The sequence below is a fragment of the Microcaecilia unicolor genome, chromosome 1 (genome assembly GCF_901765095.1).
Source record: "Microcaecilia unicolor chromosome 1, aMicUni1.1, whole genome shotgun sequence".
Lineage (NCBI taxonomy): Eukaryota > Metazoa > Chordata > Amphibia > Gymnophiona > Siphonopidae > Microcaecilia > Microcaecilia unicolor.
Window position 1 is genome coordinate 327,278,870 of NC_044031.1, and position 27,289 is coordinate 327,306,158.

Below are 27,289 nucleotides of genomic sequence, written 5' to 3' on the forward strand. Positions count from 1 at the left end.
AGTCCTTTTGAATCCAAAGTCAGCAACTCTAATGTGATAGGTCTTTCTATGCTTACTGTTCTTTTCTTCAACTTATTTTAAGATCTTGAACGGGTTTTTTTTACGTCACTATCTCAGGCTGTTCTCCATTTTTTCCTCTTATCACAGAGGTTCCTACTTGGTATCCACAACAGCCTCTTAACCATATAGCAAGAAGAGCTCCTTAGCTGCCACTGCATGCTCCTGAAACCTACAGAGGACGAGGAAGGCAGCTAAGGAGAACTGCTTAAACTGCCTCTTGATGGCCAGAAGCCATTCACAGAGGTAGAAGGAAAGGTGTTGGGGGAGGGTTGGGGGAAGGGAAGATAATGATGTCAAATACAAGGGCAGGGAAAGGAGAGAGAAAGTGATGGCATGCCATGACAAAGTGAACCTGGTACCAGTGTGCCACAACATTAAAAAGGTTGAAGATCCACTGTTCTATCATTCCTGCCAGTACCAAATTAGTCATTGGTCTCTTACAGTACAGATGGGAAAATTAGGTTCTTACCTTGGTAATTTTCTTTCCTTTAGTCATAGCAGATGAAGCCATTACGTATGGGTTGTGTACATCAACCAGCAGGGGGAGATAGAGAGCACTCAATTTTTCACATTGCCTCATGGCCAGCCAGCTCCACTGCCTCTTCAGTATTTGAAGCTTCCAAAGCAGTATGGCAAACCGCAATGGGAATAACATGAACTTTGCTCACAGCAAACGATGGCCCCTTAACAAGGGCATGAACTCAAAAGGAGGGAATGAACACATCCTCCTGGAGGGAATAAACTCGTCCTCCTTATTATATAACTGGAGGGGATACACGCAACCTCCTGGAGGGAATAAACTCATCCTCCAAAACATAAACTGGAGGGAATGGACTCATCCTCCTATAAGTGAACATGAATCCTGAAGACTGTTTTCCAACTTTCTCCCAAGGAAGGAACTTCAGGAAACAAGAACAGAACCTGAAACAGATTCACAGCATACAGACAATCATACAGGGAGGGCTCATGGCTTCATCTGCTATGACTAAAGGAAAGAAAATTACCAAGGTAAGAACCTAATTTTCCCTTCCTTGTCATCAAGCAGATGAAGCCATTACGTATGGGATGTAACAAAGCAATCCCTATATAGGGTGGGAACAGGTCACACCACGCGCTAGCACTTGTGCTCCAAAACGCGCATCCCTCCTAGCAGCCACATCCAGCCTGTAATGTCGGGCAAAAGAGAGCTTAGAAGCCCATGTTGCTGCACTGCATATCTCTTGACGAGAGAGTGCTCCAGTTTCAGCCCAAGAGGAAGAAATCGCTCTGGTAGAATGCGCCTTAAAGGCTACAGGCGGAGACCGGCCGGCAAGCAGATAAGCTGAAAAGATAGTTTCTTTGAGCCAGCGGGCAATAGTGGCTTTAGATGCTGGAGACCCTCTGCGAGGACCTGATAGCAAAACAAACAGATGATCATAGATCCTGAAAGAGATAGTAACTCGCAGATACTGCAGCAGAGTCCTGCGTACATCCAACAGGTGCAACTGCCCAAAAGATTCTGGAAACTCCTCCTTATCAATGGAGGGCAAGAAAATAGGCTGGTTTAGGTGAAACGCTAAAACCTTAGGCATGAAGAAAGGCACGGTCCGAACCGTGACCCCGGACTTTGACAATTGCAGAAATGGGTCTCTACAGGACAGCGCCTGGAGCTCTGACACCTGTCTCGCCGAAGTAATGGCCACAAGAAAAACGGCCTTTAGTGTCAAATCTATCTTCGATGCTCGCCGAAGCGGCTCAAAAGGAGAAGCCTGCAGGGCCTTCAAAACTAGCCCCAGGTTCCAAGCTGGACAGGGTGCTCGCACGGAAGGCCGGAGCACCCCACTAAGAAACCGTGCCACATCTGGATGAACAGCTAAAGACACGCCTTCAACCTTACCACGAAGGGAGGCCAACGCTGCCACTTGCACCAGCAGGGAATTATAGGCCAAGCCTATTTGTACACCATCCTGCAAAAAGTCCAGAATCGGCAAGACAGGAGCCCGCATGGGTGTGATCGCTTTTGAAGCACACCAAGACTCAAACTGGTGCCAAATCCTGGCATAAGCCACGAAAGTGAAACGCTTGCGGGCCTGCAGGAGAGTGGAAATGACTGTGTTTGAATAGCCTTTGTCCCTCAATTGCGCCCTCTCAATCGCCATGCCATAAGACCAAAGCGGCAGGCGTCCTCCATGGCTACCGGGCCCTGTGACAATAGGTTCAGTACCAGAGATAAAGGAAGGGGAGCCTCCACTAGCATCTGTCGGAGGTCCACATACCAAGGCCTCCTGGGCCAGTCCGGGGCGATGAGGACCATTCTCCTGGGTGCAGCCGAATCCGCAGGAGCACGCACCCTATCAAGGGCCACGGAGGGAACACATATAGTAGGCCCGGAGGCCAGGGCTGAGTCAAGGCATCCAACCCTGCCGAGCGAGGATCTCTCTGTCTGCTGAAGAAGCACGGGACTTTGGCATTTGAACTTGTCGCCATAAGATCCATCACGGGCTTGCCCCATTTGGCACATATCTGCAGGAATACGTCGTCTGCTAGTTCCCATTCTGCTGGATCGATCTGATGCTTGCTTAGATAATCGGCTTGCACGTTGCTCTGACCTGCAATGTGAGCTGCCGACAGAAACTGAAGATGCAGCTCGGCCCAGTGGCAAATCTGTTCGGCCTGCGCGGCCAGTGCTCTGCACTGAGTGCCGCCTTGTCGATTTATGTAGGCCACTGCTGTCGTGTTGTCCGACATCACTCTGACAGCCAATCCTTCCAGGGTCACTTGAAAGGCCAGAAGCGCCTAAAACACCGCTTTCAACTCCAGGAGGTTGATGGACCACTCCGACTCCTCGGGTGTCCATAGACCCTGGGCATGCTTCCCCTTGCAATGTGCGCCTCAGCCCTTCAGGCTGGCATCTGTCACTACTAGACACCAATCGGGGACCACCAGCGGCATTCCTCGCCGCAGCACGCTGTCTGAGAGCCACCACTCCATGCTGAGTCGGGCCGCAGGGAGCCAAGAAAGTCTGCATTGATAATCCTGAGAAACTGGAGACCATCTTTGAAGTAGGGAATACTGTAGAGGTCTCAGGTGCGCTCTCGCCCAGGGCACCACTTCCAATGTGGCTGTCATCGATCCCAGCAGCTGGACAATGTCCCAAGCTCGAGGGCGGGGCATCCTCAGGAGCAGACGGACCTGATTCTGCAGCTTGCACCGCCTTAGCTCGGGTAGGTATACATAGCCCGAGTCTGTGTCGAACCTGGCCCCCAAATATTCTAGAGATTGCGAGGGGGTCAGGTGACCTTTGGCCATATTGACGACCCAGCCTAGAGATTGAAGTACTGAGACCACTCTGGCTGTAGCTTGATAGCTCTCTGTTACACAGTCTGCTCTGATGAGCCAGTCGTCTAGGTACGGGTGAACCCTGATACCTTCTCGCCTGAGCAAAGCAGCTACTACCACCATTACCTTCGAAAAGGTTCGGGGAGCTGTGGCGAGGCCAAAAGGCAAGGCCCAGAACTGGAAATGTTTTCCCAACACTGCAAACCTCAGAAACTTCTGGTGCGGGGGCCAAATTGGTATGTGCAACTAAGCTTCTTTCAGGTCTAGAGACGTGAGAAACTCTCCTGGCTGTACCGCAGCAATGACGGAGCGCATGGTTTCCATGTGGAAATGCCGCACTCTCAGGGACTTGTTTAATTCTTTTAAGTCCAGAATAGGGTGAAAAGACCCACCTTTTCGCGGCACCACAAAATAGATGGAGTATCGGCCGTAGCCGTGTTCGGCGGGAGGTACCGAGGACACGGCCCCTAACTGAATCAGACCTTGCAAAGTCTCCTCTACCGCCACCCGTTTGGCGGCAGAACCGCATCGGGACTCCACAAACACGTCTCTTACTGGGGCGTTGAATTCTATTCTGTAGCCATCTCTGATCAGGTCCAGAACCCACTGATCTGAGGAAATATTGGCCCACTCCTCGGCAAAGAGGGAAAGACGTCCTCCGATGACAGGAAGCGAGGAGGGGGCTGGCGCACCATCATTGAGAGGGTCGCCCCTGAACTCCAGGCCTAGAGCCGGTGGCTGCGGAACGCTTGTCCGAGCGAAAGGAGTTCCTCAGCTGAAAAACGGGCACGAGAAGTGAACCCAGCAGAACGCCCCGGGCGGTACCTTCTAGCTTCACGGAAGCAAGGTCTATAAGAGGAGTGGACCGCCTGGTCCTTGGAGGAAGGCCTCGGCCTATTTTCGGGCAAGCGCTGGGGTATAGGATCTCCCAGGCCTTTAACAATTTTTTTTCCCAACTCCTCACCAAATAGAAGGCCTTGAAAGGGCAACTTCACCAACCTTTGCTTAGAGGCCATGTCCGCTGCCCAATGTCGTAGCCAAATAAGATGGCGAGCCACCACTGCTACTGCCATTTGTTTAGCCGAAGCTCTGACAATATCATAAAGGGCATCAGCCAAAAAGGACAAGGCCGACTCCAGCCGTGGAGCCACATCCGAGAAGGGCTCCGCTCCATCTCCGGGCTGTTTCACTGCCTGTTGCAACCACGCCAGGCAGGCTCTAGCAGCATAACAACTGCATGCAGACCCCGAACAGTAAGACCTGCAATTTCAAAGGACCAATTAAGTGCTGTTTCCAGCCTACAGTCTTGTATATCCTTCAGGGCAACACCTCCTTCCACAGGGAGGCTGGTTCTCTTTGTCACCGCAGTGACTAGGGCATCTACTTTAGGCACTGCAAAGCGAGCCAAATGCTCCTCACGCAGAGGGTATAATTGCCCCATAGCCCTGGAAACTTTCAAAGGTCCCTCGGGGTCAGCCCACTGAGCGGAAATAAGCTATTGGATGGAGTCATGCAAAGGAAAGGCTCGAGCAGGCTTTTTGGTACTAGCCATCCTAGGATTCACAGAGGAGGCCGTGCCACTGTCAGGCTCTTCAATAGAAAGGACCTGTAGGGCATCTGAAATAAGCGCTGGCAGCTCATCACGGTGGAAAATCCTCACCATGGAGGGATCATCCAGATCCTGTGGTAATTCTGCACCTGACTCTGGCTCCTCAGACCACGAAGGCCTGCCAGAACTCTCCGAATCCTCACAGCCCGACCACAGGGGGGGGGGGGGGGGGGAAAGCAGGTGCACCACAATCTGAAGGGGAATTAGCCCTTCTACGCTTTTCTTTATGCCAATTATCAGGGAAAATAGCCTCAGCGGGCAGTCCCAGGCCAGAATCCACCGGGGGGGGGGGGGGGGGGGGGAATAGAAGGGGCCTCAGACGACCCTTGAGGGAGAGCTCTTTTCAGCATGTATGCTTTATGCAATAACAACACAAAATCAGGGGAGAAAAACTCACCCTGGCACCCAGATCCCGTCTGGGGCTAGCCGCTCCCTGAATAGCCTCAATTCGAGGTCCCCCCCCCCCCCCCCCGGGCTCAGGGCTCTCCGTCTCTACGGAGGCTGCGCCATGCGGAGAATTCAAAATGGTGTCCGCTGCCAGCTCTGAGCGGGAAGAATCATCGCTCGCCATGCTCGGGCTGGCTCTTACACCTGTACAGCATGATTTACAGAGCCCCGCTGCTGATTTGCGCTTGCCACACCGGGAACAGCGCTTTACATTCTCTGCAGCCATCGCCGAAAACGGCGGGAAAATTCAAAATGGCGGTTTTGCGCCAAAAACGCCCCAATCGCGGGCCCACCCCGGAGGAGTTAGAAAACACTCTTACCTCACCGGACCGAGTATCACAGCTCCAGTCCAATAGAAGAATCAAAGGAAAACCTCTGTTCCATTTTTTTTTTTTTAACGCTGTGAGGAAAGCAGAGGTAATAAGAACTCCGGAGGCTCAGATGAGTGGGAAAGGCAGGGAAAGGCGAACCAATGTGCCTGCATCCACTGAGTGGGAAAGGACAGGGAAAAGCAAGCTAATATGTCCACATCCACGGGGGCATGGGTAAGGCAGGGAAAGGGCTAACCTATGTGCCTTCAAAGTGAAGCTGCTATAGCCTCTAACACCCCGGCTAACAACTGGCAAGCCAGGAGCCACCCCCAGGCAGATTTTTGATGGAGCTCGAAAAAGCTGCAGCCACCCTGCTTGGGGAGATAGAGAATACTGAAGAGGCAGTGGAGCTGCTGGCCATGAGGCACTGTGAAAAATTGAGTGCTCTCTATCTCCCCCTGCTGGTTGATGGACACAACCCATACGTAATGGCTTCATCTGCTTGATGACAAGGAAGATGTGGTTCTTAAAAGTGCAGTTTCAATAGTGTACAACTAAATATGCTCATAACTACAAAGTAGAAGACAGAAAAAAAAATCACCATGTGTCCTTTCCATCCACAGTTATTCCTGTTCACATATGGTGGCATCTCAGCTGCAGAAGCTTGTGTGCTTGTAGGTCATCACTTCTTATCTAAGTCAGTTTTGTCATCTTCTTCAGTTCTCTCTACACCAGTTCCCATACTTAAACACATAGAGAGGCATTTTCAATATGACGTCTAAATCCAACTTTGGATGTTTTGCTGAAAACATCCAAAAATCAAGTAGTGAAAATGACCATTTTCAAACCAGAAAAACATCTTTTTTCTTTGAAAATGACCATTTCCTAGATAGTGTTGTGCTTAGTGCATCTATCTTTTTGGACCATTTTCAAAACAAAAATGTCCAAGTTAAACATGCACAAAATCATGCCATTGGGATGCAGGAGGAGCAACCTTCCTTGTAGACTGGCCACATAGGCATCAAAGCAGGGCAGGGGGCACTGCAGTGGATTTCACATAAAAGGTCCCAGGTACACATCTAACCATTACCCCCTTATATTGTATGGCAAGCCCTTCAAAACCCACAAAAAACCTACTGTACCCAACTATAAACCACTACAACAGCCTTTATAGCTGCAAGTGTCACCTATATGTGGGTACAGTAGGTTTTGGGGAGCTGACACTTTCCACCCACAAGTGTAATAGAGTGGATTATGGGTTTGGGTTACCTTCTCTATAGTGCACTGCATTGACCACTAGGCTATTCCAGGGACCTGCCTGCTGCTCTACTAGGACTGGCCATAACATCTGAAGCTGTAATAGAGGCTGGTATGTACTGTTTCATTTACATCTTTGCGGGGTGAGAGGGGGTTAGCGAACACTGAAGGAGTAAGGGGGTGTCATTCCTTTAATTAATTAATTAAGTTAATTTATTTAGGTAAGGTATACACATATGAATTTATCTTGTTGGGCAGACTGGATGGACCATGCAGGTCTTTTTCTGCCGTCATCTACTATGTTACTATGTTACTATATTAGGCTTTATTTACCGCTTTTTGGAAAGAACTTACTCAAGGCAGTGTACAGTACGACTAAATCAAATGAGCAATAGACAATTACAGCAGTAAAACTCTTCAAATAACAATACAAAGTATGGCGTGGAAGGGCATAATCAAAAGGGGTGCCCAAGTTTTCCTGAGGACGTCCTCGCAGGACTTGCCAGCAAAGGGGCGGGGAAACCCATATTATTGAAACAAGATGGGCGTCCATCTTTCGTTTCGATAATATGGTCGGGGACGCCCAAATCCCGAAATTTAGGTCAACCTTAGAGATGATCTTCCCCGATTGTCGGCTATAATGGAAACCGAGGACGCCCATCTCAGAAATCCAAGCCATTTGGTCGTGGGAGGAGCCAGCATTCATAGTGCACTAGTCCCCATGACATGCCAGGACACCAACCGGGCACAATAGGGGGCACTGCAGTGGACTTCATGAATTGCTCCCAGGTGCATAGCTCCCTTACCTAGAGTGCTGAGCCCCCCAACCCCCCCCCCCCCAAACCCACTACCCACAACTGTACAACACTACCATAGCCCTAAGGGGTGAAGGGGAGCACCTACATGTGGGTACAGTGGATTTCTGGTGGGTTTTGAAAGGGTCACATTTACAATCAAAAGTGTAACAGGTAGGGGGCGGATGGGCCTAGGTCCGCCTGCCTGAAGTGCACTGCACCCACTAAAACTGCTCCAGGGACCTGCATACTGCTGTCAGGGAGCTGGGTATGACATCTGAGGCTGGCATAGAGGCTAGCAAAAAATATTTTAAAAGGTTTTTTTTAAGGGTGGGAGGTGGTTAGTGGCCACTGGGGGAGTAAGGGGAGGTCATCCCCGATTCCCTACGGTGGTCATCTGGTCAGTTCAGGCACCTTTTTGAGGCTTGGTCATAAGAAAAAATGGACCAAGTAAAGTCGCCCAAGTGCTCGTCAGGGACGCCCTTCTTTTTTCCATTATCGGTCGAGGACACCCATGTGTTAGGCACGCCCCAGTCCCGCCTTTGCTATGCTTCCGACACGCCCCTGTGAACTTTGGTCGTCCCCGTGACGGAAAGCAGTTGAGGACACCCAAGGAAAAATTAGTTTATTATCTGATAATTTTCTTTCCATTAGTCCCAACAGATCAATCCAGAGACAAGTGGGTTATGTCCCCCTACCAGCAGGTGGAGATAGAGAGAACTTCAGAGTCTTGGTATATGTAGACCTCTGCAGCCAGCCTAGTCTCAGTATTGTCGATACCAAAGCAGCCGAGGAAGAAAAACAATCCAATAATAATTTCCACTCCTGCCTTCAGAGAACCCTTGCAGGCTCTTCCTCTAGCGCAACCGTGGGAGGGCAACCAGCTAACTGGAGATTGCAATTGGGAAAGAATTCCATCCTCTGTAGTTTACCGTTAGCTCCCAGCGGTCCCTGCGAAAAAGGAATGAACCTTGGGAGCCATGCCCCCTGATATCAAGGGAAATTATAGAAGGAACAGAAAACATGCAAACCATCACAGCAAAGGGCGGGCCTCTGGATTGATCTGTTGGGACTAATGGAAAGAATATTATCAGGTAATAAACTAATTTTTCCTTCCATAGCGTCCCACAGATCAATCCACAGATGAGTGGGATGTACAAAAGCAGTCCCAAGTGTAGGGAGGGATCACCAAATAGACAAAGACTCCAAAAACATACTCGCCCCAATCTCCAAACCAGAGGTCGGATCAGAAACAAATTGCAAGAGGACTCCCAACACTAAATGAAATGAAAGATATTTCCCAGAACTTGTAAACCAGGCCCCGACTCTCCACACAGAACAACTCGAACCTCAAGCCTGAGGCAAAACCAAATTCAGCAAGAAGGGGAGAAACACCCCCCAACGCCTGAAAGAATATCAACCTGCAAGTCGTAACCCCCAACTATGGAGCTACAGCGACCCTGCAACTGAGAAACTGCGTTCAGAATGCAGCGATGGAACTGAGCCCTTCATAGAACGACAGAACTGATGGAAGAAGGGAGCTGTGCCCAACCTGCATCAAAAGAGCAGTGTACCACATGGCACATGAAGACGCGGGCAATGTACAGCAACCAGCATTGCTCCACCTACCGGGAAGGCACTGCACTCCACCTACAGAGAAGAAGCTGAACTCCAAAGCAGCGAATAAACTGTGTTCAACATGCCACAAAGGAGCCGCGCCCAACAAGCAGCGATACAGCCAAGCTCAACCTACAAAGATGACTCCGCACTCAAGATATAGTGATAGCGGCGCCCTGAACATACGTCTAAGGCATCTTGCTCCTAGAATGAAGTCCCCTTGCTCAGCATATAGTGAAAGAAACTCGCTAAATGTACACCGATGGAGCCATGCTCCCATGTGCTCAACAGACAGCGATAGATCACTGCTAAACATACAGCGCTGAGCTGTTCTCAACCGTCGAGCAGCCACGGTGTGCAACGCCCCGTGAAGAATCTACGTTCCAGATGCAGCGATGGAACTGTGCTCAAATGAAGCTATGGAACTGTGCTGAACATGCAGCGACGGAGCTGTGCTCAACATGCTGCGAAGCAGCTGTGCTCAACATGCTGCGAAGCAGCTGTGCTCAACACGTGGCGAAGGATTGCCACGTCACCTGTTATTCCGATAATGTTATCTATATACATGATGCTTTTATACACCATGGAGGCATATTTTCAAAGCACTTAGCCTTCCAAAGTTCCATAGAAACCTATGGAACTTTGGAAGGCTAAGTGCTTTGAAAATATGCCTCTATGTTTCCCATGTTCTTATGAAATTAATAATTGTATATGCTATTCTGTGGTGACACCATGACGGAGCACTGTAAGCCATATTGAGCCTGCAAATGTGTGGGAAAATGTGGGATACAAATGCAATAAATAAATAAATAAGAAAACTTGAAAGATGCAGCCTACCAGAAAGCTGGCAAGGGCCACTACTAGGGAGAGCATACCCAGAAAAGAAGGCGGACATGATACCAACACCTGCCCCAGCAGGCCCTACTAAGCAAGGCGCTGCGACCACCCAGGGCACCAAAAGGATGCCTACTGGATTCCAGGAAGCAGGAACAGAAGCCTGCAGCAATAACTGGAAAAGGAGAAATCCAGAAGCCTGACAAACAGACCACCACGTCCGGAGACTGAACAAAGCGCACAAAAACACATCCTCAAAGTCTGAAGAGCCCCATAAGGGCTCAGCGACAGGAGACGGAACAGACCTCCATGCCCAGAGGCTAACTAATGTTCCACATCCCGAGAAAAAACTACCCAGAAAGCAGAGCTGAGTCAAGCAGATGTGCACCTAAAAACTTCAGGAGTAAGAAAACTGCCCTGACAGCCACTAGAGGCATAATCACCTTGGCAACCAGAAGAACTCTGAGAGGAGAGCCTTAGCTGCTCCAAAAACAGCAGATGTTCCAGAGTGGAGGAGTGGCCTAGTGGTTAGGGTGGTGGACTTTGGTCCCACTTCAGGCACAGGCAGCTCCTTGTGACTCTGGGCAAGTCATTTAACCCTCCATTGCCCCATGTAAGCTGCCTGCCATGAGTGGGAAAGCGCGGGGTACAAATGTAACAACAACAAAAAAAAGATATATGGCAGCCACTCCAGACGTGGACTGGCCACTGCTGGAAACAGCAGTATGGCACGCAGTACCTTGGCCGGTCCCCCATGACAAAAACCATGAACTTATGTATGAAAACATGCTAGCTGCGCTAGCAAGCTAGCCAGAGGGGAAAGCTGAGGGAATAAAAAAGAAGGGCCGGAAACTTGAAAGAAAAAATCCTGCCACTGCCACAAACTCTTATGACACCAGATCTCCCTTCCAGAGGGGCCTGAACTGCTCCTGCTTAGCTTTCCACTAGTCTCCTCTGGTATATACACCTTCACCACACTCCAGCTCTCCTATCAAAAAAGTAGTGAGAGCCCAGAACCGGCAATCCAGACAGCGTACCATAGCAGCAAAGACGATAAGAGAACGGTCCCCAGCTGCTAACAAATGCTGTCCCTAAAACAGGAAATCAAAATACACCATTTACGTTAGACAGTAAATCCCATCTAACACTGAAGCAAACAGCGAGCCCACAGCAGGCCACTACCAACCGGCTAACCGAGCCCCCAGAAGGGTCCGCAGTCAATTCCCCCTTCCGCATTCAAAATGGTGCCCATTAACACACCGCACGGGAAAACAAGGGGAGCGCAGCCATCGCCACCTCCGCTGACCCAGAGCTAGCCGACTGCACAGCTGATCGCTGCTCAGCAGATCGTGGCTCAGCTGACGGCTGCGATCGTGCCTCGGACACGGAGTGCCTACCGCTGGCACCCTTAAGGTGCAATATCGCCAAAATCATCCACCATCGGGCGGGAAGAAAACCACCCGGCGGAACCCAGCACTGAAGCCGACGGATCCGACCCGATCTGGCCGCTCAGGACCAAAAACCCGCTTCCAAGGGGAACGAAGGCCAGCCAGACCCGCGAAACAGAAAGTGCATGAAGGCAGAGTACCAAGCCGTAATCCCCCACACCAGATGACGTCAGCAATGTCGAGAGCCCGCCAAAATTACATCGCGGTCTACCAAATACAACGGAGCACAGAAATATGTCAAGCACATCTCCTGATAGCCCAAACAGAGAAAATGAACATCTCCCACGATAACGAAGGCAAGAACACTTACCTATAGGAAACAGAAAAGAGAGCCCAAAGTAAGGAAAAACCAACCGTTGCTGTTGTGAAATCTCTTGTACCTCCTTCTGCTCTTCATTTTTTTAAAGGCAGGATTGACAGGTAGAAGCAGAAACGCAGATCCCAGTCCTGCCCCAAAGCATTGAGACAGGGAAGGGGTAGGGTAGGGACCTGGCACCACCAGGTGTACCCCTTTCTGGCCCAACCTGGCCACGAACCCCTAGCTCAACTAATCCTGAGGGAACAGGCTACGAGCTTTCTATCCAGAGTGCTGCACAGGATATGTCCATCCACCTGCTGAGATAGAGAGAATACTGAGACTAGGCTGGCTGCACAGGTCTACATATACCAAGACTCTGAAGTTCTCTCTATCTCCACCTGCTGGTAGGGAGACATAACCCACTCGTCTCTGGATTGATCTGTGGGACGCTATGGAAGGAAGGAGTTTAGTCCAATTTGTTCTACTCTGTTTGGTAAAGAAATCAAGCTTGAGCTGCTTTTCCCAGCCCACTTAAGAGTGGACCATGATAGAAAAGCAGAAATTAGTTCTTACCTGCTAATTTGCTTTCCTTTAGTCCCTCCGGATCGGCCCAGAATGTGATTGACAGGTTGTGCATGCCTTCTAGCAGGTGGAGACTGAGAACTCTGACTGGAGAGAGCCAATAAGAGCCCTAGCCAGCTAGCCACAGATCCATTATTATAATAACAAAGCAGCAGAAGAAAAAAAGACCAGAGAAAAGTTATATTCTCTGCACCTGTGAAGCCGGAGCAGCCACCGGCACCATATTAACCATGAACAAGTACCTCTTTTTGATATGCTCTTAAATAAAGGTAAATATGCTTGTAGAATAGAGCATGTTTTTTTTAAGAACAAAGAAACAGCAAACCAACAACGTAGCTCGAAAAAGAGAAACAAACTTCTACCTGGCGAATAATCAGAGGGATGGATCTGGGACAGTCTGGAGGGACTAAAGGAAAGCAAATTAGAAGGTAATAACTAATTTCTCCTTCCTTAGTGTCCCTACGGAGCAGCCCAGAATGTGACTGATGGGAAGTAACAAAGCAATAATCTCAAGGGAGGGACCCCAGTAACCTGGTCGCAAAAACGTTCACACCAAAAACCATGTCTTGATGGCTCTGTACATCTACTCCATAATGATTCGAGAAGGAATGCAAAGACGACCAAGTCGCTGCTCTACAGATTTCCAAAGGAGGCACCAGGGAGCGCTCCACCCATGTCACCGCCTGTCCTGTGGTAGAATCAGTGCTTTTTTTGTGCCGGTACACAGCGGTACAGCGTACCAGCACCTTTTTCCTGAGGTCCCTCACTTGCCCGCTCCCTTCCGTTCCTGCTCCCGCACTTCAAAAGTTTCATTACCCGAAGTCGCGATTCTCCTCTCTCCCCTGCCCTCCCCTCCATGTCCAGCAACTCTCTCTCCCCTCCCCTCCATGTCCAGCATGTCGCCTCTCTCCCCTGCCCTCCCCTCTCCAAGTCGCGGCGAACCGGAAGTGAAGGCAGCAGTGCTCACTGAGGCAGGCACGCAGGCAGGTTTGTCTCCTCTCGCATTGCTTCCCGCCTTCGAGGGCGGGAAGCACTGAGAGGGAAGCGACGCGAGAGGAGACAAACCTGCCTGCCTCAGTGAGCACTGCTGCCTTCACTGCTGGTTCGCCGTGACTTGGATGAGAGGGGGGAGAGAGGCGACATGCTGGACATGGAGAGCAGGGGTGGAGGGGATTGAAAATTGCTGGACAGGGGAGAGAGGAGAATTACTGGACATGGAGGGGAGGGCAGGGGAGAGAGGAGAATTGCTGGGTATGGATGAGGGGAGGGCAGGGGAGACAGGAGACATGCTGGACATGAAGGGGGAAGGGCAGGAGAGAGAGAATTGCTGGACATGGACAGGGAAGGGCAGGGGAGAGAGGAGACATGCTGGACATGGAGGGGAGAGGAGGGCAGGGAAGAAAGAATTGCTGGACATGGGCAGGGGCGAGAGGAGAATCGTTGGGCATGGATGAGAGGGAAGGGCAGGGAAATGAGAATTGCTGGACATGGACAGGGAAGGGCAGGGGAGAGAGAAGAATTGCTGGGCATAGATGAGAGGAGAGGGCAGGGGAGAGAGGAGACATGCTGGACATGGAGGGGAGAGGAGGGCAGGGAAGAGAGAATTGCTGGACATGGGCAGGGGAGAGAGGAGAATCGCTGGGCATGGATGAGAGGGGAGGGCAGGGAAGAGAGGAGACATGCTGGACATGGAGGGGAGAGGAGGGAAGGGAAGAGAGAATTGCTGGACAAGGGCAGGGGAGAAAGGAGAATCGCTGGGCATGGATGAGAGGGGAGGGCAGGGAAGAAAGAATTGCTGGACATGGACAGGGGATGGGAGGGCAGGGGAAAGAGGAGAATCGCTGGACATGGATGAGATGGGAGGGCAGAGGAGAGGAGAATCACTGGACATGGATGGGAGGGGAGAGAAGGGGAGAGGAGAATCACTGGACATGGATGGCAGGTGAGGACGGGGCAGAGGAGAATCGCTGCACATGGATGAGAGGGGGAGGGCAGGGGAGAGAGGAGACATACTGGACATGGATGTGAGGGTAGGTCAGTGAAGAGAGATTCGCTGGACATGGATGGAAGGGGAGGGCAGGGGAGAGAGGAGAATCGTTGGACATGGATGAGAGGGGAGGTAAGGGGAGAGAGGAGAATCGTTGGACATGGGAGGGGAGGGCAGGGGAGAGAAGATACATGTTGGACATGGATGGAGGGACGAGAAGACAGGAAGGAGATGCACATGGATGGGAGGGGAGGGCAGGGGAGAGAGGAGAAATGCTGGAAATGGATGGAGAGGAGAGCAGGAGATAGAGGAGAATTGCTGGACATTGATGGATGGAGGAGTTGGCGGGGAGAGAGGAGAAATACTGGTCTTGGATGGAGGAGAGTAACATAGTAACATAGTAGATGACGGCAGAAAAAGACCTGCACGGTCCATCCAGTCTGCCCAACAAGACAACTCATGTGTGCTACTTTTTGTGTATACCCTACTTTGATTTGTACCTATGCTCTTCAGGGCACAGACCGTATAAGTCTGCCCAGCACTATCCCCGCCTCCCACCACCGGCTCTGGCACAGACCGTATAAGTCTGCCCAGCACTATCCCTGCCTCCCAACCTCCAGTCCCGCCTCCCACCACTGGCTCTGGCACAGACTGTATAAGTCTGCCCCGCACTATCCCCACCTCCCAACCTCCAGCCCCGCCTCCCACTACCGGCTCTGCTATCCAATCTCGGTTAAGCTCCTGAGGATCCATTCCTTCTGAACAGGATTCCTTTATGTTTATCCCATACATATTTGAATTCCGTTACCGTTTTCATCTCCACCACCTCCCGCGGGAGGGCATTCCAAGCATCTCTCCGTGAAGAAATACTTCCTGACATTTTTCTTGAGTCTGCCCCCCTTCAATCTCATTTCATGTCCTCTCGTTCTACCGCCTTCGTATCTCCAGAAAAGGTTCGTTTGCGGATTAATACCTTTCAAATATTTGAACGTCTGTATCATATCACCCCTGTTTCTCCTTTCCTCCAGGGTATACATGTTCAGGTCAGCAAGTCTCTCCTCATACGTCTTGTTACGCAAATCCCATACCATTCTCGTAGCTTTTGAGAATTATTGCTTTACTAGTAAAAAAGGCCCGTTTCTGACACAAATGAAACAGGCGCTAGCAAGGTTTCCCTCGGAGTGTGTATGTTTGAGAGAGTGTGTGTGAGAGTGACTGAGTGAGAGAGAGAGTGAGTGTAGGTGCGAGTGTGTCTGTGAGAACGAGAGTGTGTGCGAGTGCGTATGTTAGCCACAGTGAGTGTGAGAGAGTGTGTTTCACACAGATACAGTGTGTGTGAGAGAGAGTGTTTGTGTGAGACAGATATAGTGTGAGAGAGTATGTGTGCGATACACAGACTCTCTGTGAGAGTGAAAGTGTATGAGATCGAGAGAGTGTTTGAGAGTGACTGTGTGACACATAGCGAGTGAATGTGATACAGTATGAGACATAGATCTGTGGTAGACAGTGTATGAGAGTGAGAGAGACAATGACTGTGAGAGAGCGAGAGAGAGAAAGAAAGAGTGTATGTGTGCCAGAGATACCTCCCCCCTTCCTCTGTGGTCGTAGGACCCCTTCCCCCTCCCTCTCTGTGGTCACAGGACCCCTCCCCTCCTCCTCTCAGGTCTCCCTCCCCCCTCCATCTCTGGTCTCAGGACCCCCTCCCCCCTCCTCCTCCTCCTCCCTCTCAGGTCTCTGGACCCCCTCCCCTCTGGCCTCAGGACACCTTTCCCCTCCGTTGTCATAGGCCCCACCCCTGCCACCCTCGCCACCACGCCCCCCCGAGTTCACAGCCGCTCACCCCTCCACACCCCCCCAGGGTGCCACCGTTCCTCCCCTCCACCCCCCCCCCCGATGTCGCCGCAGCCACTGCTCCCCCCCGAGGTCGCCGCCGCTACCCCCCCCCCTCATCAGAAGTCAGCTCAGCTGCCATTTCCAGCCACTGCTGTTTCTCCTGTCGAGCAGCAGCTGCCGGTACAAAAACAAACAAAAAAAATTAAACCTACAGAAATACTTTCAAAAAGGAAGCGGGGCACCACAGGCAGCCATCGGCTGTCAGCTCTGCATCTGCTCCTCCTCTCACGTCACTGCGCTACTCCGTGGTTCTACTCCAGGGGCAGTGACGTGAGAGGTGAGAGGAGGAGCGGATGCAGAGCTAACAGCCGATGGCTGCCTGCGGTGCCCCACTTCCTTTTTGAAAGCATTTCTGTAGGTTTAATTTTTTTTTTGTTTTTGTACCAGCCGCTGCTGCTCGACAGGAGAAGCAGCAGTGGCAGGAAATGGCAGCTGAGCTGATGTCGGACGGAGGGGGGGCAGCAGCGGCGACCTGGGGGGGGGGGGGGGGGGAGGGTGGAGCACTGGCTGCTGCGACCTTGGGGGGGGATGGAGGGGGGTAGCGGTGGCAACCTGGGGGGGAGGGGCGGCGACCTCGGAGGCGTGGCGAAAGCCTCAAACTGCGCCTCCAATGTTCCGAACGCTGCTGATTGGGCATGGTCACTGGTGATGCTTCCGGACCGGAAGTGGGAGACAGAAGCACGAATGCCTCAAGGCTTATGTCCACGCAGTTAGCTTCAGAATGTTGGAGGTGCTTTTTATTATATAGGATATGGATACAGGGGAGGGAAGAGGGAGGAGAAATGCTGGACATGGAAGGAGGGGAGGAAAGAAAAAAGAAGATGCACATGGATGGAGATCAGGGAAAGGGAAGAGAGGAGAAAAACTGCACATGGATGGAGGAAATAGGCAAAAGCTGGATCCACGTTATACCTCCTCCAGTCAATTCCATGGAGGAGGACCTAGCTTTTACTTATGGATGTAGGGCAAGAAATGAAGAAGAAAGGATGAAAGTAAAGAAATAAATGGAAAGGAAGCCCTGGAAATGGAGTTAAGAGAACAGACAGAGAGCAGCAGAATCAGAGACTGGGACCAATATGGATAGAAAAACAAAGTCACCAAACAACAAAGGTAGAAAAAATCATTTTATTTTCATTTTAGTGTTTGGAATATGTCCAATTTGAGAACTTACATCTGCTGTCTTATTTTGCACTGGATATACTGGAGCTGTAACAGCTTACAGAAAATTATTTATAATGAAAAAAATCATGTTATTTTTTTCTCCTATACTAGTATAATATTTTCAAGGATGTCTGTTTATATGCGACATGGCTGGTATAAAGGGTGTGGCTAATGTGGGTGTGGTTATAAAAGGGGTGGAGCCATATGTGGTGACCCCACCCATAATGAGTACCGGCACCTTTTTTCCTACAAAAAAAGCACTTGGTAGAATGTACTTTAACCCCTTGAGAAATTGGTTTCCCAGAAAGAAGGTAAGTGGAAGCGATCACTTCCTTAAGCCACCTAGAAATGGTGGGTTTAGAAGCCGTGAATCCTTTATGAGCCTCTCCAATCAGAAGAAATAGACGATCCATCTGGCAAAATTCCTCCGTAGTCCCCAAATAGTGCTTCAGGACCCTTCTGACATCGAGACACTTCAAGAACCTAGAATGAGCAAAATCACCGACAGGGACAAATGTAACCTAGATAAGACCTTAGGGAGAAAAGAAGGAACTGGTCATAACAATACTCGGTCCATAGCAAACTCTAAGAACGGAGTCTGACAAGAAAGGACCTGCTACTCCGACAACCTTCTAGCCGAGGCAATGGCCACCAAAAATACTGCTTTAAGCATCAAATCCTTCAAAGTACAGGACGCCAAAGGCTCAAAGGGTGACTTAGTGAGAATGGAAAGAACAAAATTAAGGTCCCATAGCAGAAAGATAGCCCGAGGAGGAGGGCGCAGGAGACCTGCTCTGCGTAAGAATCGAGTAATATCTGGATGACTAGCTAGGGCTTTCCACTGAATGTGCCCCTGAAAACAAGACGTCGCAATTTGCACCTTAAGCAAAGCCAGAGCCAGGCCTTTTTCAAAACCTCACTGTAAAAAAAATCCAAGATCTGTGCCACCGACGCACGAAAGGGAGAGAAATTCCGATCAACACACCACTCCTCGAAAACTCTCCAAGTCCTAATATAACTGAGAAAAGTTGATCATCACCGCGACCTAAGCATCGTGGAAATCACGCCTGCTGAGTAACCTCTCTTCATCAACTGTGCCCACTCAAGAGCAAAGCCATAAGACAAAATTGACCCGAATTAGGATGTTACCGGACCCTGAACTAGAAGGCCGAAAACCTCCAGAAACCTGAGAGGGGAATCGACGAGAAGGCACAGGAGATCGGCATACTAAGGCCTGAAGGCCAATCCGGCATCACAAGGCTCACCTGACCCCTGTGTACCTCAATCCTCCAAACTAGCTGCCCTATTAAAGGCCACGGGGTAAATGCTCAACTTTCAGGAGCTCCCAGTTCTCAGAGGTACTAATCAGGGTTGGCTCATCACCTCTTATTTGTTTTAACTTTGGACCCATTTCTCAGGGATGTGCAAGGAAATTGAGAAATTTGGGGTGGGGGGAGAGTTCAGATTGGTACTCAGAAATTTAAAATTGCGGCATTTGCTGATGATTTGTTGGTACGCAATTAATCCTATAGAATCCTTGTCAGTTCTCTTGGAAAGTTTTCAGGAATACAAAGATTTCTCTGGTTTTACTCTTAACCTTCAGAAGTCAGAGGCTATAGCAATAGGGAACAGGGTACAGTAAGGGATTTGGGTGTCTCCTTTCCTTTGAGATGTGCTTGGGATCACTTTTGTTATTTGGGGATTCTTCTTACGATAGATACTAAGTTTCTTGGTCCTTTTAGTGTTAACTATTTAATGAAAATGAAGAAACATCAATTAGAAAGTTGGAAACATTTGCCTTTGACCCTTAGTGGTTGTGTCCCACAGGGGTCACCCCTATCGTCTCTTAGAAAAATAGGCCAGAGCAGGTGGGGGAATTAATTCTCTCTTTTTTTCCTTTTGTTACCAATACCAATAAACATTACTGATTTCTCTAACCATGTTCTGTCAGGAATGATTGAATACAAAATTGGGCTATAACTAATAACTTAAAACTAAATCCTGAATTTTTATGGTTTGAAAATCCTGGAGTAAAAGTACCATCATCATTACTGCTAGCTAACAATAAAGTCTTATAAGTCGAATCAGAATCTAGGGTTCTAGGAGTTATACTAGATTCATTGCTGCAATCTAGATCCCAAATAAACCATCTCTGGCACAGAACTTTTTTCAGGTTATGGCAATTAAGATTAATAAGAGCTTTTTTAAATACTGAAACATTTGCTCTTTTAGTTCAGCTGCTTATTCTTCCTTATCTAGATTATTGCAATGTCCTTTATGCAGGCCTATCTGCTAGACATTTAAGGAAGTTACAACTAATACAAAATACTGCAGCTCAGTTGATTTTGGAAATTTCTAGATTTGCCAGTGTAACCAGTTATATTGTTCAATTACACTGGCTTCCGGTTAGAGACAGATTCTTATTTAAAGTAGCCTGTATTTTTTATCAGATGGTGTATGACATAACATCTGCGTTACTGACTAATGCTATTATCATTCCTTTAATTGGGACATCCTCTTGCCTGCTTGACAGGCTTATTCTTCGTCCACCTTCTTGTAGCAATCTGTGTTTTGTCAGAGTGGCATATAACTTCTTTATTGATATTATGAGTTTTTTGCTTAACTTTGTCTTTTTTATGAGTATTTCATGAATTTTGAAATCCTGTGATATCTTATTTGTAAATTTTATTGTACATTGCATTGAACACATACAGTGGGCTACAGTGGTCTATAAGCATTGCATTGATATTGGTACTGGATCGGTCTATTCCAAAAGCCTATCTTTCCTAAATGGCTTTTGTTTTTTCAAACCCTACCTATCTATCTTTTATGGAAAGACTTTAAAAAACCTGTCTAGTTTAACAGGGAACTTTTTCTGGGGAGGAAAAAAATGTAAACTATGCCTTTCCTTTTATGTGGTGGCTGGAAAACGGACAGTTTCGGCTTGCAAGATTTGCACCACTACAATCAGGCTTCTTAGCTCATCACTTTAAAGACTGGCTGATGAGAACACAGGATTATACTCTTTTAGATTACAAGCTGGAATTTTTAACTCCGTGACATTTCAACTACCTTCTCCAAACACCGTATAAACAGTAGCCAACAGAGTTGAAGGAGAGCTGTTTGCTACAGCCGCTATGGGAGATTTGGAGAGATTTCTTGGAGACTTGGGGAGGCCGCTCAGATATTACTTCTCAATTGTCCATTTGGGGAAATGTGGCCCTTTCCACAGGTTTGGAAGGAGTGAATTTCAAACAATGAGAATGTGCTGGTTTCACTGTTTTAGAGCATTTCTTGTCAAACACTGATAGATTGCAATCTTTCCAGGATCTCTTCCCAACATATTCAAAGTTGTAGGTATGCTAAATTTCCATATAGTCAGTTATCACATTATATCAGTTTACTAGGGATTCACGATTTCCAGTGCCCCACTGGAGATAAAGTTTGGGCCCTGTTTTATATGGATCCGGATAATAAATTATCTATTTCTGTTTTACATAAAGCTCTCAGGTACCGCATACAGTTCAAGCTTCTCTTACTAACCTACAAATGCACCCAATCTGCAGCCCCTCATTACCTCTCTACCTTCATCTCCCCTTACGCCCCTACCCGAAACCTCCGCTCACAGGACAAATCCCTCCTCTGAGTACCCTTCTCCACCCCCGCCAACTCCAGGCTCCGCCCTTTCTGCCTCGCCTCACCCTATGCTTGGAATAAACTTCCTGAGCCCATACGCCAAGCCCCCTCCCTACCCATCTTCAAATCCTTACTCAAAGCCCACCTCTTCAATGTCGCTTTTGGCACCTAACCATTATATCCCTATTCAAGAAATCTAGACTGCCCCAAATTGATTGATTGCACATTTTTTGTCCTTTAGATTGTAAGCTCCTTTGAGCAGGGACTGTCCTTTGTGAAATTGTACAGCGCTGCGTAACCCTAGTAGCGCTTTAGAAATGTTAAGTAGTAGTAGTAGTAGTTATCTTCTTGAGTTTAGGAAACTGGTTAAAGAAATTCTACTAGTGGCACACAATGCTGACTACCGAGAGTGCCAATACAGGAAACTTATGGGGCTCATTTTTGAAAGAGAAAAACATCCAAAAAGTGTCATAAACCAGAATTTGGATGAATTTATTTATTGCGTTTGTATCCCACATTTTCCCACCTCTTTGCAGGCTCAATGTGGCTTACAATACATTATGAATGGTGACAACATGAAAAAACATACATTTAGTATTACAGAAGGATTTTGGGTAACATGATAATAAAAACATGATAGTATTTTAACAAGCAAATATTGTAAGACAGTTTCTTCTCAAAACATCCAAATCGGTATTTTCGAAACCTATTTTGCAGGTGCTTATCTACGCAATTCATCTGCAGTGCGTCCAAATCATAAGGGGGCATGTCGGGGGCGTTTTGAAGACAGGATTAGGACATTCCTAACACTTGGATGTTTTACAGCCATAATGGAACAAAACCAAAATGTCTAGGCCAAAAACTTCAATGTTTGGTCTAGACCTGTTTTTCTAATTAATAAGACACAAAAAGATGACCTAAATGACAAGATAACCACTGGAGGGATTCAGGGATGAACCCCCTTACTCCCCCAGTGGTGAATAAAAATTGTGCTCACCAGCCTCTATGACAGCCTCAGATGTTATAACCAGGTCCATTAGAGCACCATGCAGGTCTAATGGTGGGTGCAGTGCACTGTAGACAGGTGGACCCAGGCCCATAACTCCCCCTACCCCTGGTACACTTCTGGTAAAAACTCTGAGCCCTCCAAAACTCACTAAACCCCACCATACCCACATATGGGAGCCTCCTTCACCCATAAGGACTATTGTAGTGGTGTACAGTTGGGGGTAGTGGGTTTTGGGTGGGCTTTGGAGAGCTCTGCAGACAAGATAAGGGAGCAATGGTGAGATGTGTACATAGGAGCATTTATATGACATCCACAGCAGTGCCCCTTAGGGAGCCCCACTGCTCTCCTGGGATATCTGGGGGACCAGTCTGCTAAAAATGCTGGCCCCGCCTACATCCCAATGGCTTGATTTTGCACATTTTTAACTTGTGCGGGGTTTTTTTCTGAAATGGCCTAAAAAGATAAACGCACAAAGCACAAAACCTTGTTCAAAGTGGTATTTTCGAAAAAAAAAAGGGTTTTTCTTTTTTCGAATATGGTTATATTTGCTATTTGGATTTTGGAATGTTTAGCGCATGCCAAAGTTCGACTAAGATGTCATATCAAAAATGCCCCTCCACACCATACATTATGGGACTGCCCTCAAATTTGGGTATTTTAGGAAGACGCTATCACTTATTTAAATGGCTTGTTAAGATCCCAAACTGAAAATATAATATTGGCCTTTGGAGGGGAGTTGGGAGTTGAAGGTAAACTCCCCGATTCTATAAAAGTCGCCAAAAACTGCAAACACAAATTTAGGGATGATCCCAATTTGCATGCACAATTTAACTAAAGAGCCAATTAGTGCCAATAACTGGCTTTTTAACAAGCAATTATTGGCACTAATTAGATTTAATTGGGTGTTACGCATCTAAAATTTACTTGTGGCCAAAAAAGGGGGTGCAGAAAGGAGACGGTGTTTTGGGGTGGAGTTTTCAGTTACATGTGTAATTACAGAATAACGGCTCTGTGCATGTAAATTTAGGAATGGGCATTTGCACCATGTTTTCATTGGTGCAAATGGTGGTGCCTACATTTACGCAGAACGCTAATGCTTAGGCGTAGCTTATAGAATACCGCTTAAATGGGGGGAGGGGGGGGCAGCGTTGATTTTTTTTTAGGCGCCATATATATAGAATTTACTCCAAAATGCATGTTATTTGTGTGGAAAGTGACCTTAGCAGGGAAAAATGTATTTTTCAATAATAGATTTAACCTGAGGCCCCATATTTTTGGCAATGGAGGAATCAAGTGTGTACATTTATTTAGATTTTGCTCACACCTTTTTCAGTAGTAGCTCAAGGTGAGTTACATTCAGGTACACTGGATATTTCTCTGTACCAGGAGGGCTCACAATCTAAGTTTGTACCTAAGGCAATGAAAGGTTAAGTGACTTGCCCAAGATCACAAGGAGCAGCAGCGGGATTTGAACTGGCCACCTCTGGATTTATGTTATGAGAAGTTAAGAAAACAAAGCTTACTATTAAGTGGGAGAAGCATTTTTTTTAGCCATCCGGAAATTTATATTGAAACTCTCAGTGCGAGAACAAGAACTTCTGTTTTGAACAATCTACCTGAATGACCCTTTCTAGGACTTTAGTTGTATACCCTTGCAAACTATCAATTCTACAATACAACTCTGTTATTACACTTTTAAGGTTTAAGGAGGGGATGGAATAAGATGGACGGGGAAGGGGAGTATTAAGGGGGGAGTTCTATGTGTTTTGAAAATGAGCCTCATAACTATACATACATTTATATATGGGCAAGTCTTTCTTTGTGTCATCCAAATTACGTGGTGATTACATAATGTTTATGTATGCAGGACAGTTATGTAATGGATTCTTGAGTCACTTATCACCCACCCCTGAAGACCTATAAAATTCAATATTTCAGATATTCTGGAGTCCTCAGATACCGAGAATGCTTCATCTTCAACATTGATTGTAACTGTTACTCTTGAACCAGATGCTGGCTGTTGAAATTATGCTTCAAAAATAGATATAAAACTTTTCTGGGTTTTAAAGTTCAAATTTTCCCAGACGTAACAAGGGAAACCCAAAAGAAACTATGACAATTTCTTTTACTTAAACCAGGTATTCTTCAGATAGGAGCTACATTTTACTTGCAATATCCCTGTAAATGTGTAGTTAGGCATCAAGATGTAAAATATGTCTTTTTTGATCCTTCCCAACTCACTGTTTTTCTTGCAGGCAAACGAACCGTGGGGTAAACAACTCTAATTCAAAAAAGGAAGTTTCCTAGTATATCAGGGCAAAATCTTTATTTAAAAAATTTCCTTTTTACTCTACTACATGTAATCTTGGATCAACCGTTGTAGACTTGAGCTAAGCTACTTTAATGGACATCTTTAATGTTTAAGCAGAAAATTAACTAATTATGTTTGGATAGCTATACTTTGCTGTACAAGATACTTCTTGGTTGGAAAATTTGAAATGTTAATAAATAAATAATAATTAAAAAAAAAAAAAAGTCAAGATTAAATATAAACAGTGAATTTCTGGACTGGTGCATTTTAATAGCAAGGTAAAAAGAGCTTTCCGACTCAAAAATGCCTACATGTTAAATTCTCTAACAAAAAATGATGAGGCATATGCATAAGTACAGCTAACACAAGCAGTAGGTTCCTCTAACAAATCAAAGAAGAGTAACACGCTCACTGAGCTATGATGGGAGTAACTAGAGCCTGCAGATAACCAGAGGATGGTGTGCACAGACCGTGAAATGACTAATTTTTAAAATGTAATGCCCACCTGTAAATATTTAAATTCTAACTTTCTTACTCGTGGCTTTGTATAGCTTTGTACACTGTCTAACTTCTTACTTTACACATGCGTCACAGAATACAAGGTAATAACAGAAGATGCATATTAACACGTTCTCTATGTTTGACAGAAATTAGGTAAGAGAGATTAATAGAGCTGGGCAAAAAGAAGAAGCAATGGATGATAAAGTTCTCTGAACACACAGAACTAAACATATTTACCATATCCAAAATGTGAGAACTCCCTAGTAAATTGATCCTTATGTTTTCTCCATCAGTACATGTAAGGCAGTTTATGCATGTTATCCTGCACAAAGCCTATTTTATGTAATGGAAGTGAAATATATTACACAAATACATTAGCATGTGACCCCTAAAGGGCACGATTCTATATATGGTGCCTACAATTAACGCACAATAGGCAATCACACCTAAACATATTCTAAATATTGCATATAAATCTACACGCGGTATTTAGAATGTGCTTAGGCGTAGTTCATGCAACTAAATTTTATAACAACACACGTAGATTTTGGAACACCCACAAAACATCCATTTCCATGCTCCTTTTTGCCTGCATGCATTAGAATTTACACACACTGTACATTACAGAATATGCTTTGCAATGTATGCGCATAAATTCTAATTTTTGCCAAGTACTGCTCGTTATTGCTTAAGAGCTGTTAACAACCCTTAACAGCTTGTTAAAAACAATTAATGCACATGCGAAGTTATAGCATGCACCTAGATTTACATGCGTAATCAGTATGAAGCATAACTCTAGGCGCACTATATAGAATCCTGGGGATATTGCCTAGGCTGCCCCAAGCCAAAGCTCTTGGGAACTGCGCCCTGCTGAGAGGCTGCTAAATAGAAAGAGAAGATTCTCCATAAATCATTCTTAGCCATCCCCTAAACCCGGACATCCAAAAGGCAGCTGGGTTTTCAGGATATCCACAATATACAAGAGATAAAATACCTATATCATGTCTACAGGATAATGCAAACTTAACTCATGCACATACACTGTAGACAGCTGAAATAAGAACAAAAACACTGATTGGGAATCCATAGAAAAAGTCTTAGAAGACGTGCCTTAAACACAATCAACTGACCACATAACATCTTCACACAGAAACAGCAGCAGCAGCTCTACCACCAATTGTCATCCGGCGCCGCACCTGCGAGAAAGCCTGTTCGGGCCATTCCCCATACCCTCACCGGCGCAGCCAGCATGTGACAACGGGGGACACATAAAACTCCACATACACAATTCTAAAGAAGCAGCTTCCTCTGTACTCGCCTGGCCAGTTGTGCTGTATGGTGGAGCCCCAACTGCGGCCACCGCCGCGCCGCGCCGCTCGCAAAAACAGATCCGCACACTGTGACTCGTCTCCCTGGCAACAGTGTAGAGCGCCTGCGCGTGAAGAACAAGCCGAGGCCAGACAGCGGGAGGGAAAGCGGGCGCGGTTGTCTCTCGTCTTTTTGCAGGTGCGTGGTGACGTAGGAGACATCGGATCGAATGCTGGGTTAGAGAGGAGACTGGTTGTGCCAATACGCGGGGTCTTTGCTCTTAGTCTTTCTTAGCAGTTTGATTCTGCTTTTAATTTCTTTCCGCTTATGCTACATCATCACAACAGCTTGCCGCTTCTCACGGTTTTTTTTTTTGTTTTCTCCACTTTTATCCCAGTCTTCTGAGTTTACAACTGAACTCCTCATAGTTCACATTTTCCACAGACTGTGGTAACTGCAGCAAAGAGGGCTGTTGTGGTTAATCTGTGCTGTGATAAATCCAGTGACGAGATGCCAAAGGTGCCCCCTCAGCTCCTCCCCCATTACCAGTGTTCATGTTGTATTGGGCTCTGTAGTGGTGGTCCGGTATAAAATAAGATCCTGAAAGTACGGTGCTATTTAACATATTTATAAATGATCTGGAAAACGAAGCCGAGTGAGGTGATTAAATTTGCAGATGACAGAAAACTATTCAAAGTGTGGCGTACCTAACGTACTTGACACTCGGGGCGGACAGTTTTTTAACAACCCCTCCCCATGAAAAAAATCGTTTTTAGCAATGCCCCTTTCCATCCAGCATCTGGTCTGCCCTTTCTCTCCCTTCCATCAGCACATTCGGGCCCTTAGTCTGTCCCTTCCATCCATCCATCCAGTGTGCCCTCTTTCTGTCCCATCCAGTGTTCTTGGCC

At 47.3% G+C, this 27,289-nt stretch overlaps 1 protein-coding gene across 1 annotated transcript in view; it reads right to left on the reverse strand.

Moving 5' to 3' along the window:
• Window positions 1-26,515, reverse strand: part of MAK (male germ cell associated kinase) — a 385,342-nt gene extending 358,827 nt beyond the window's left edge. Inside the window, exon 1 of the mRNA XM_030209100.1 lies at window positions 26,358-26,515. The gene's annotated coding sequence lies outside the window, so the exon portion shown is untranslated. The remainder of the gene's footprint in view (window positions 1-26,357) is intronic.
• Window positions 26,516-27,289: the final 774 nt, after the last annotated feature.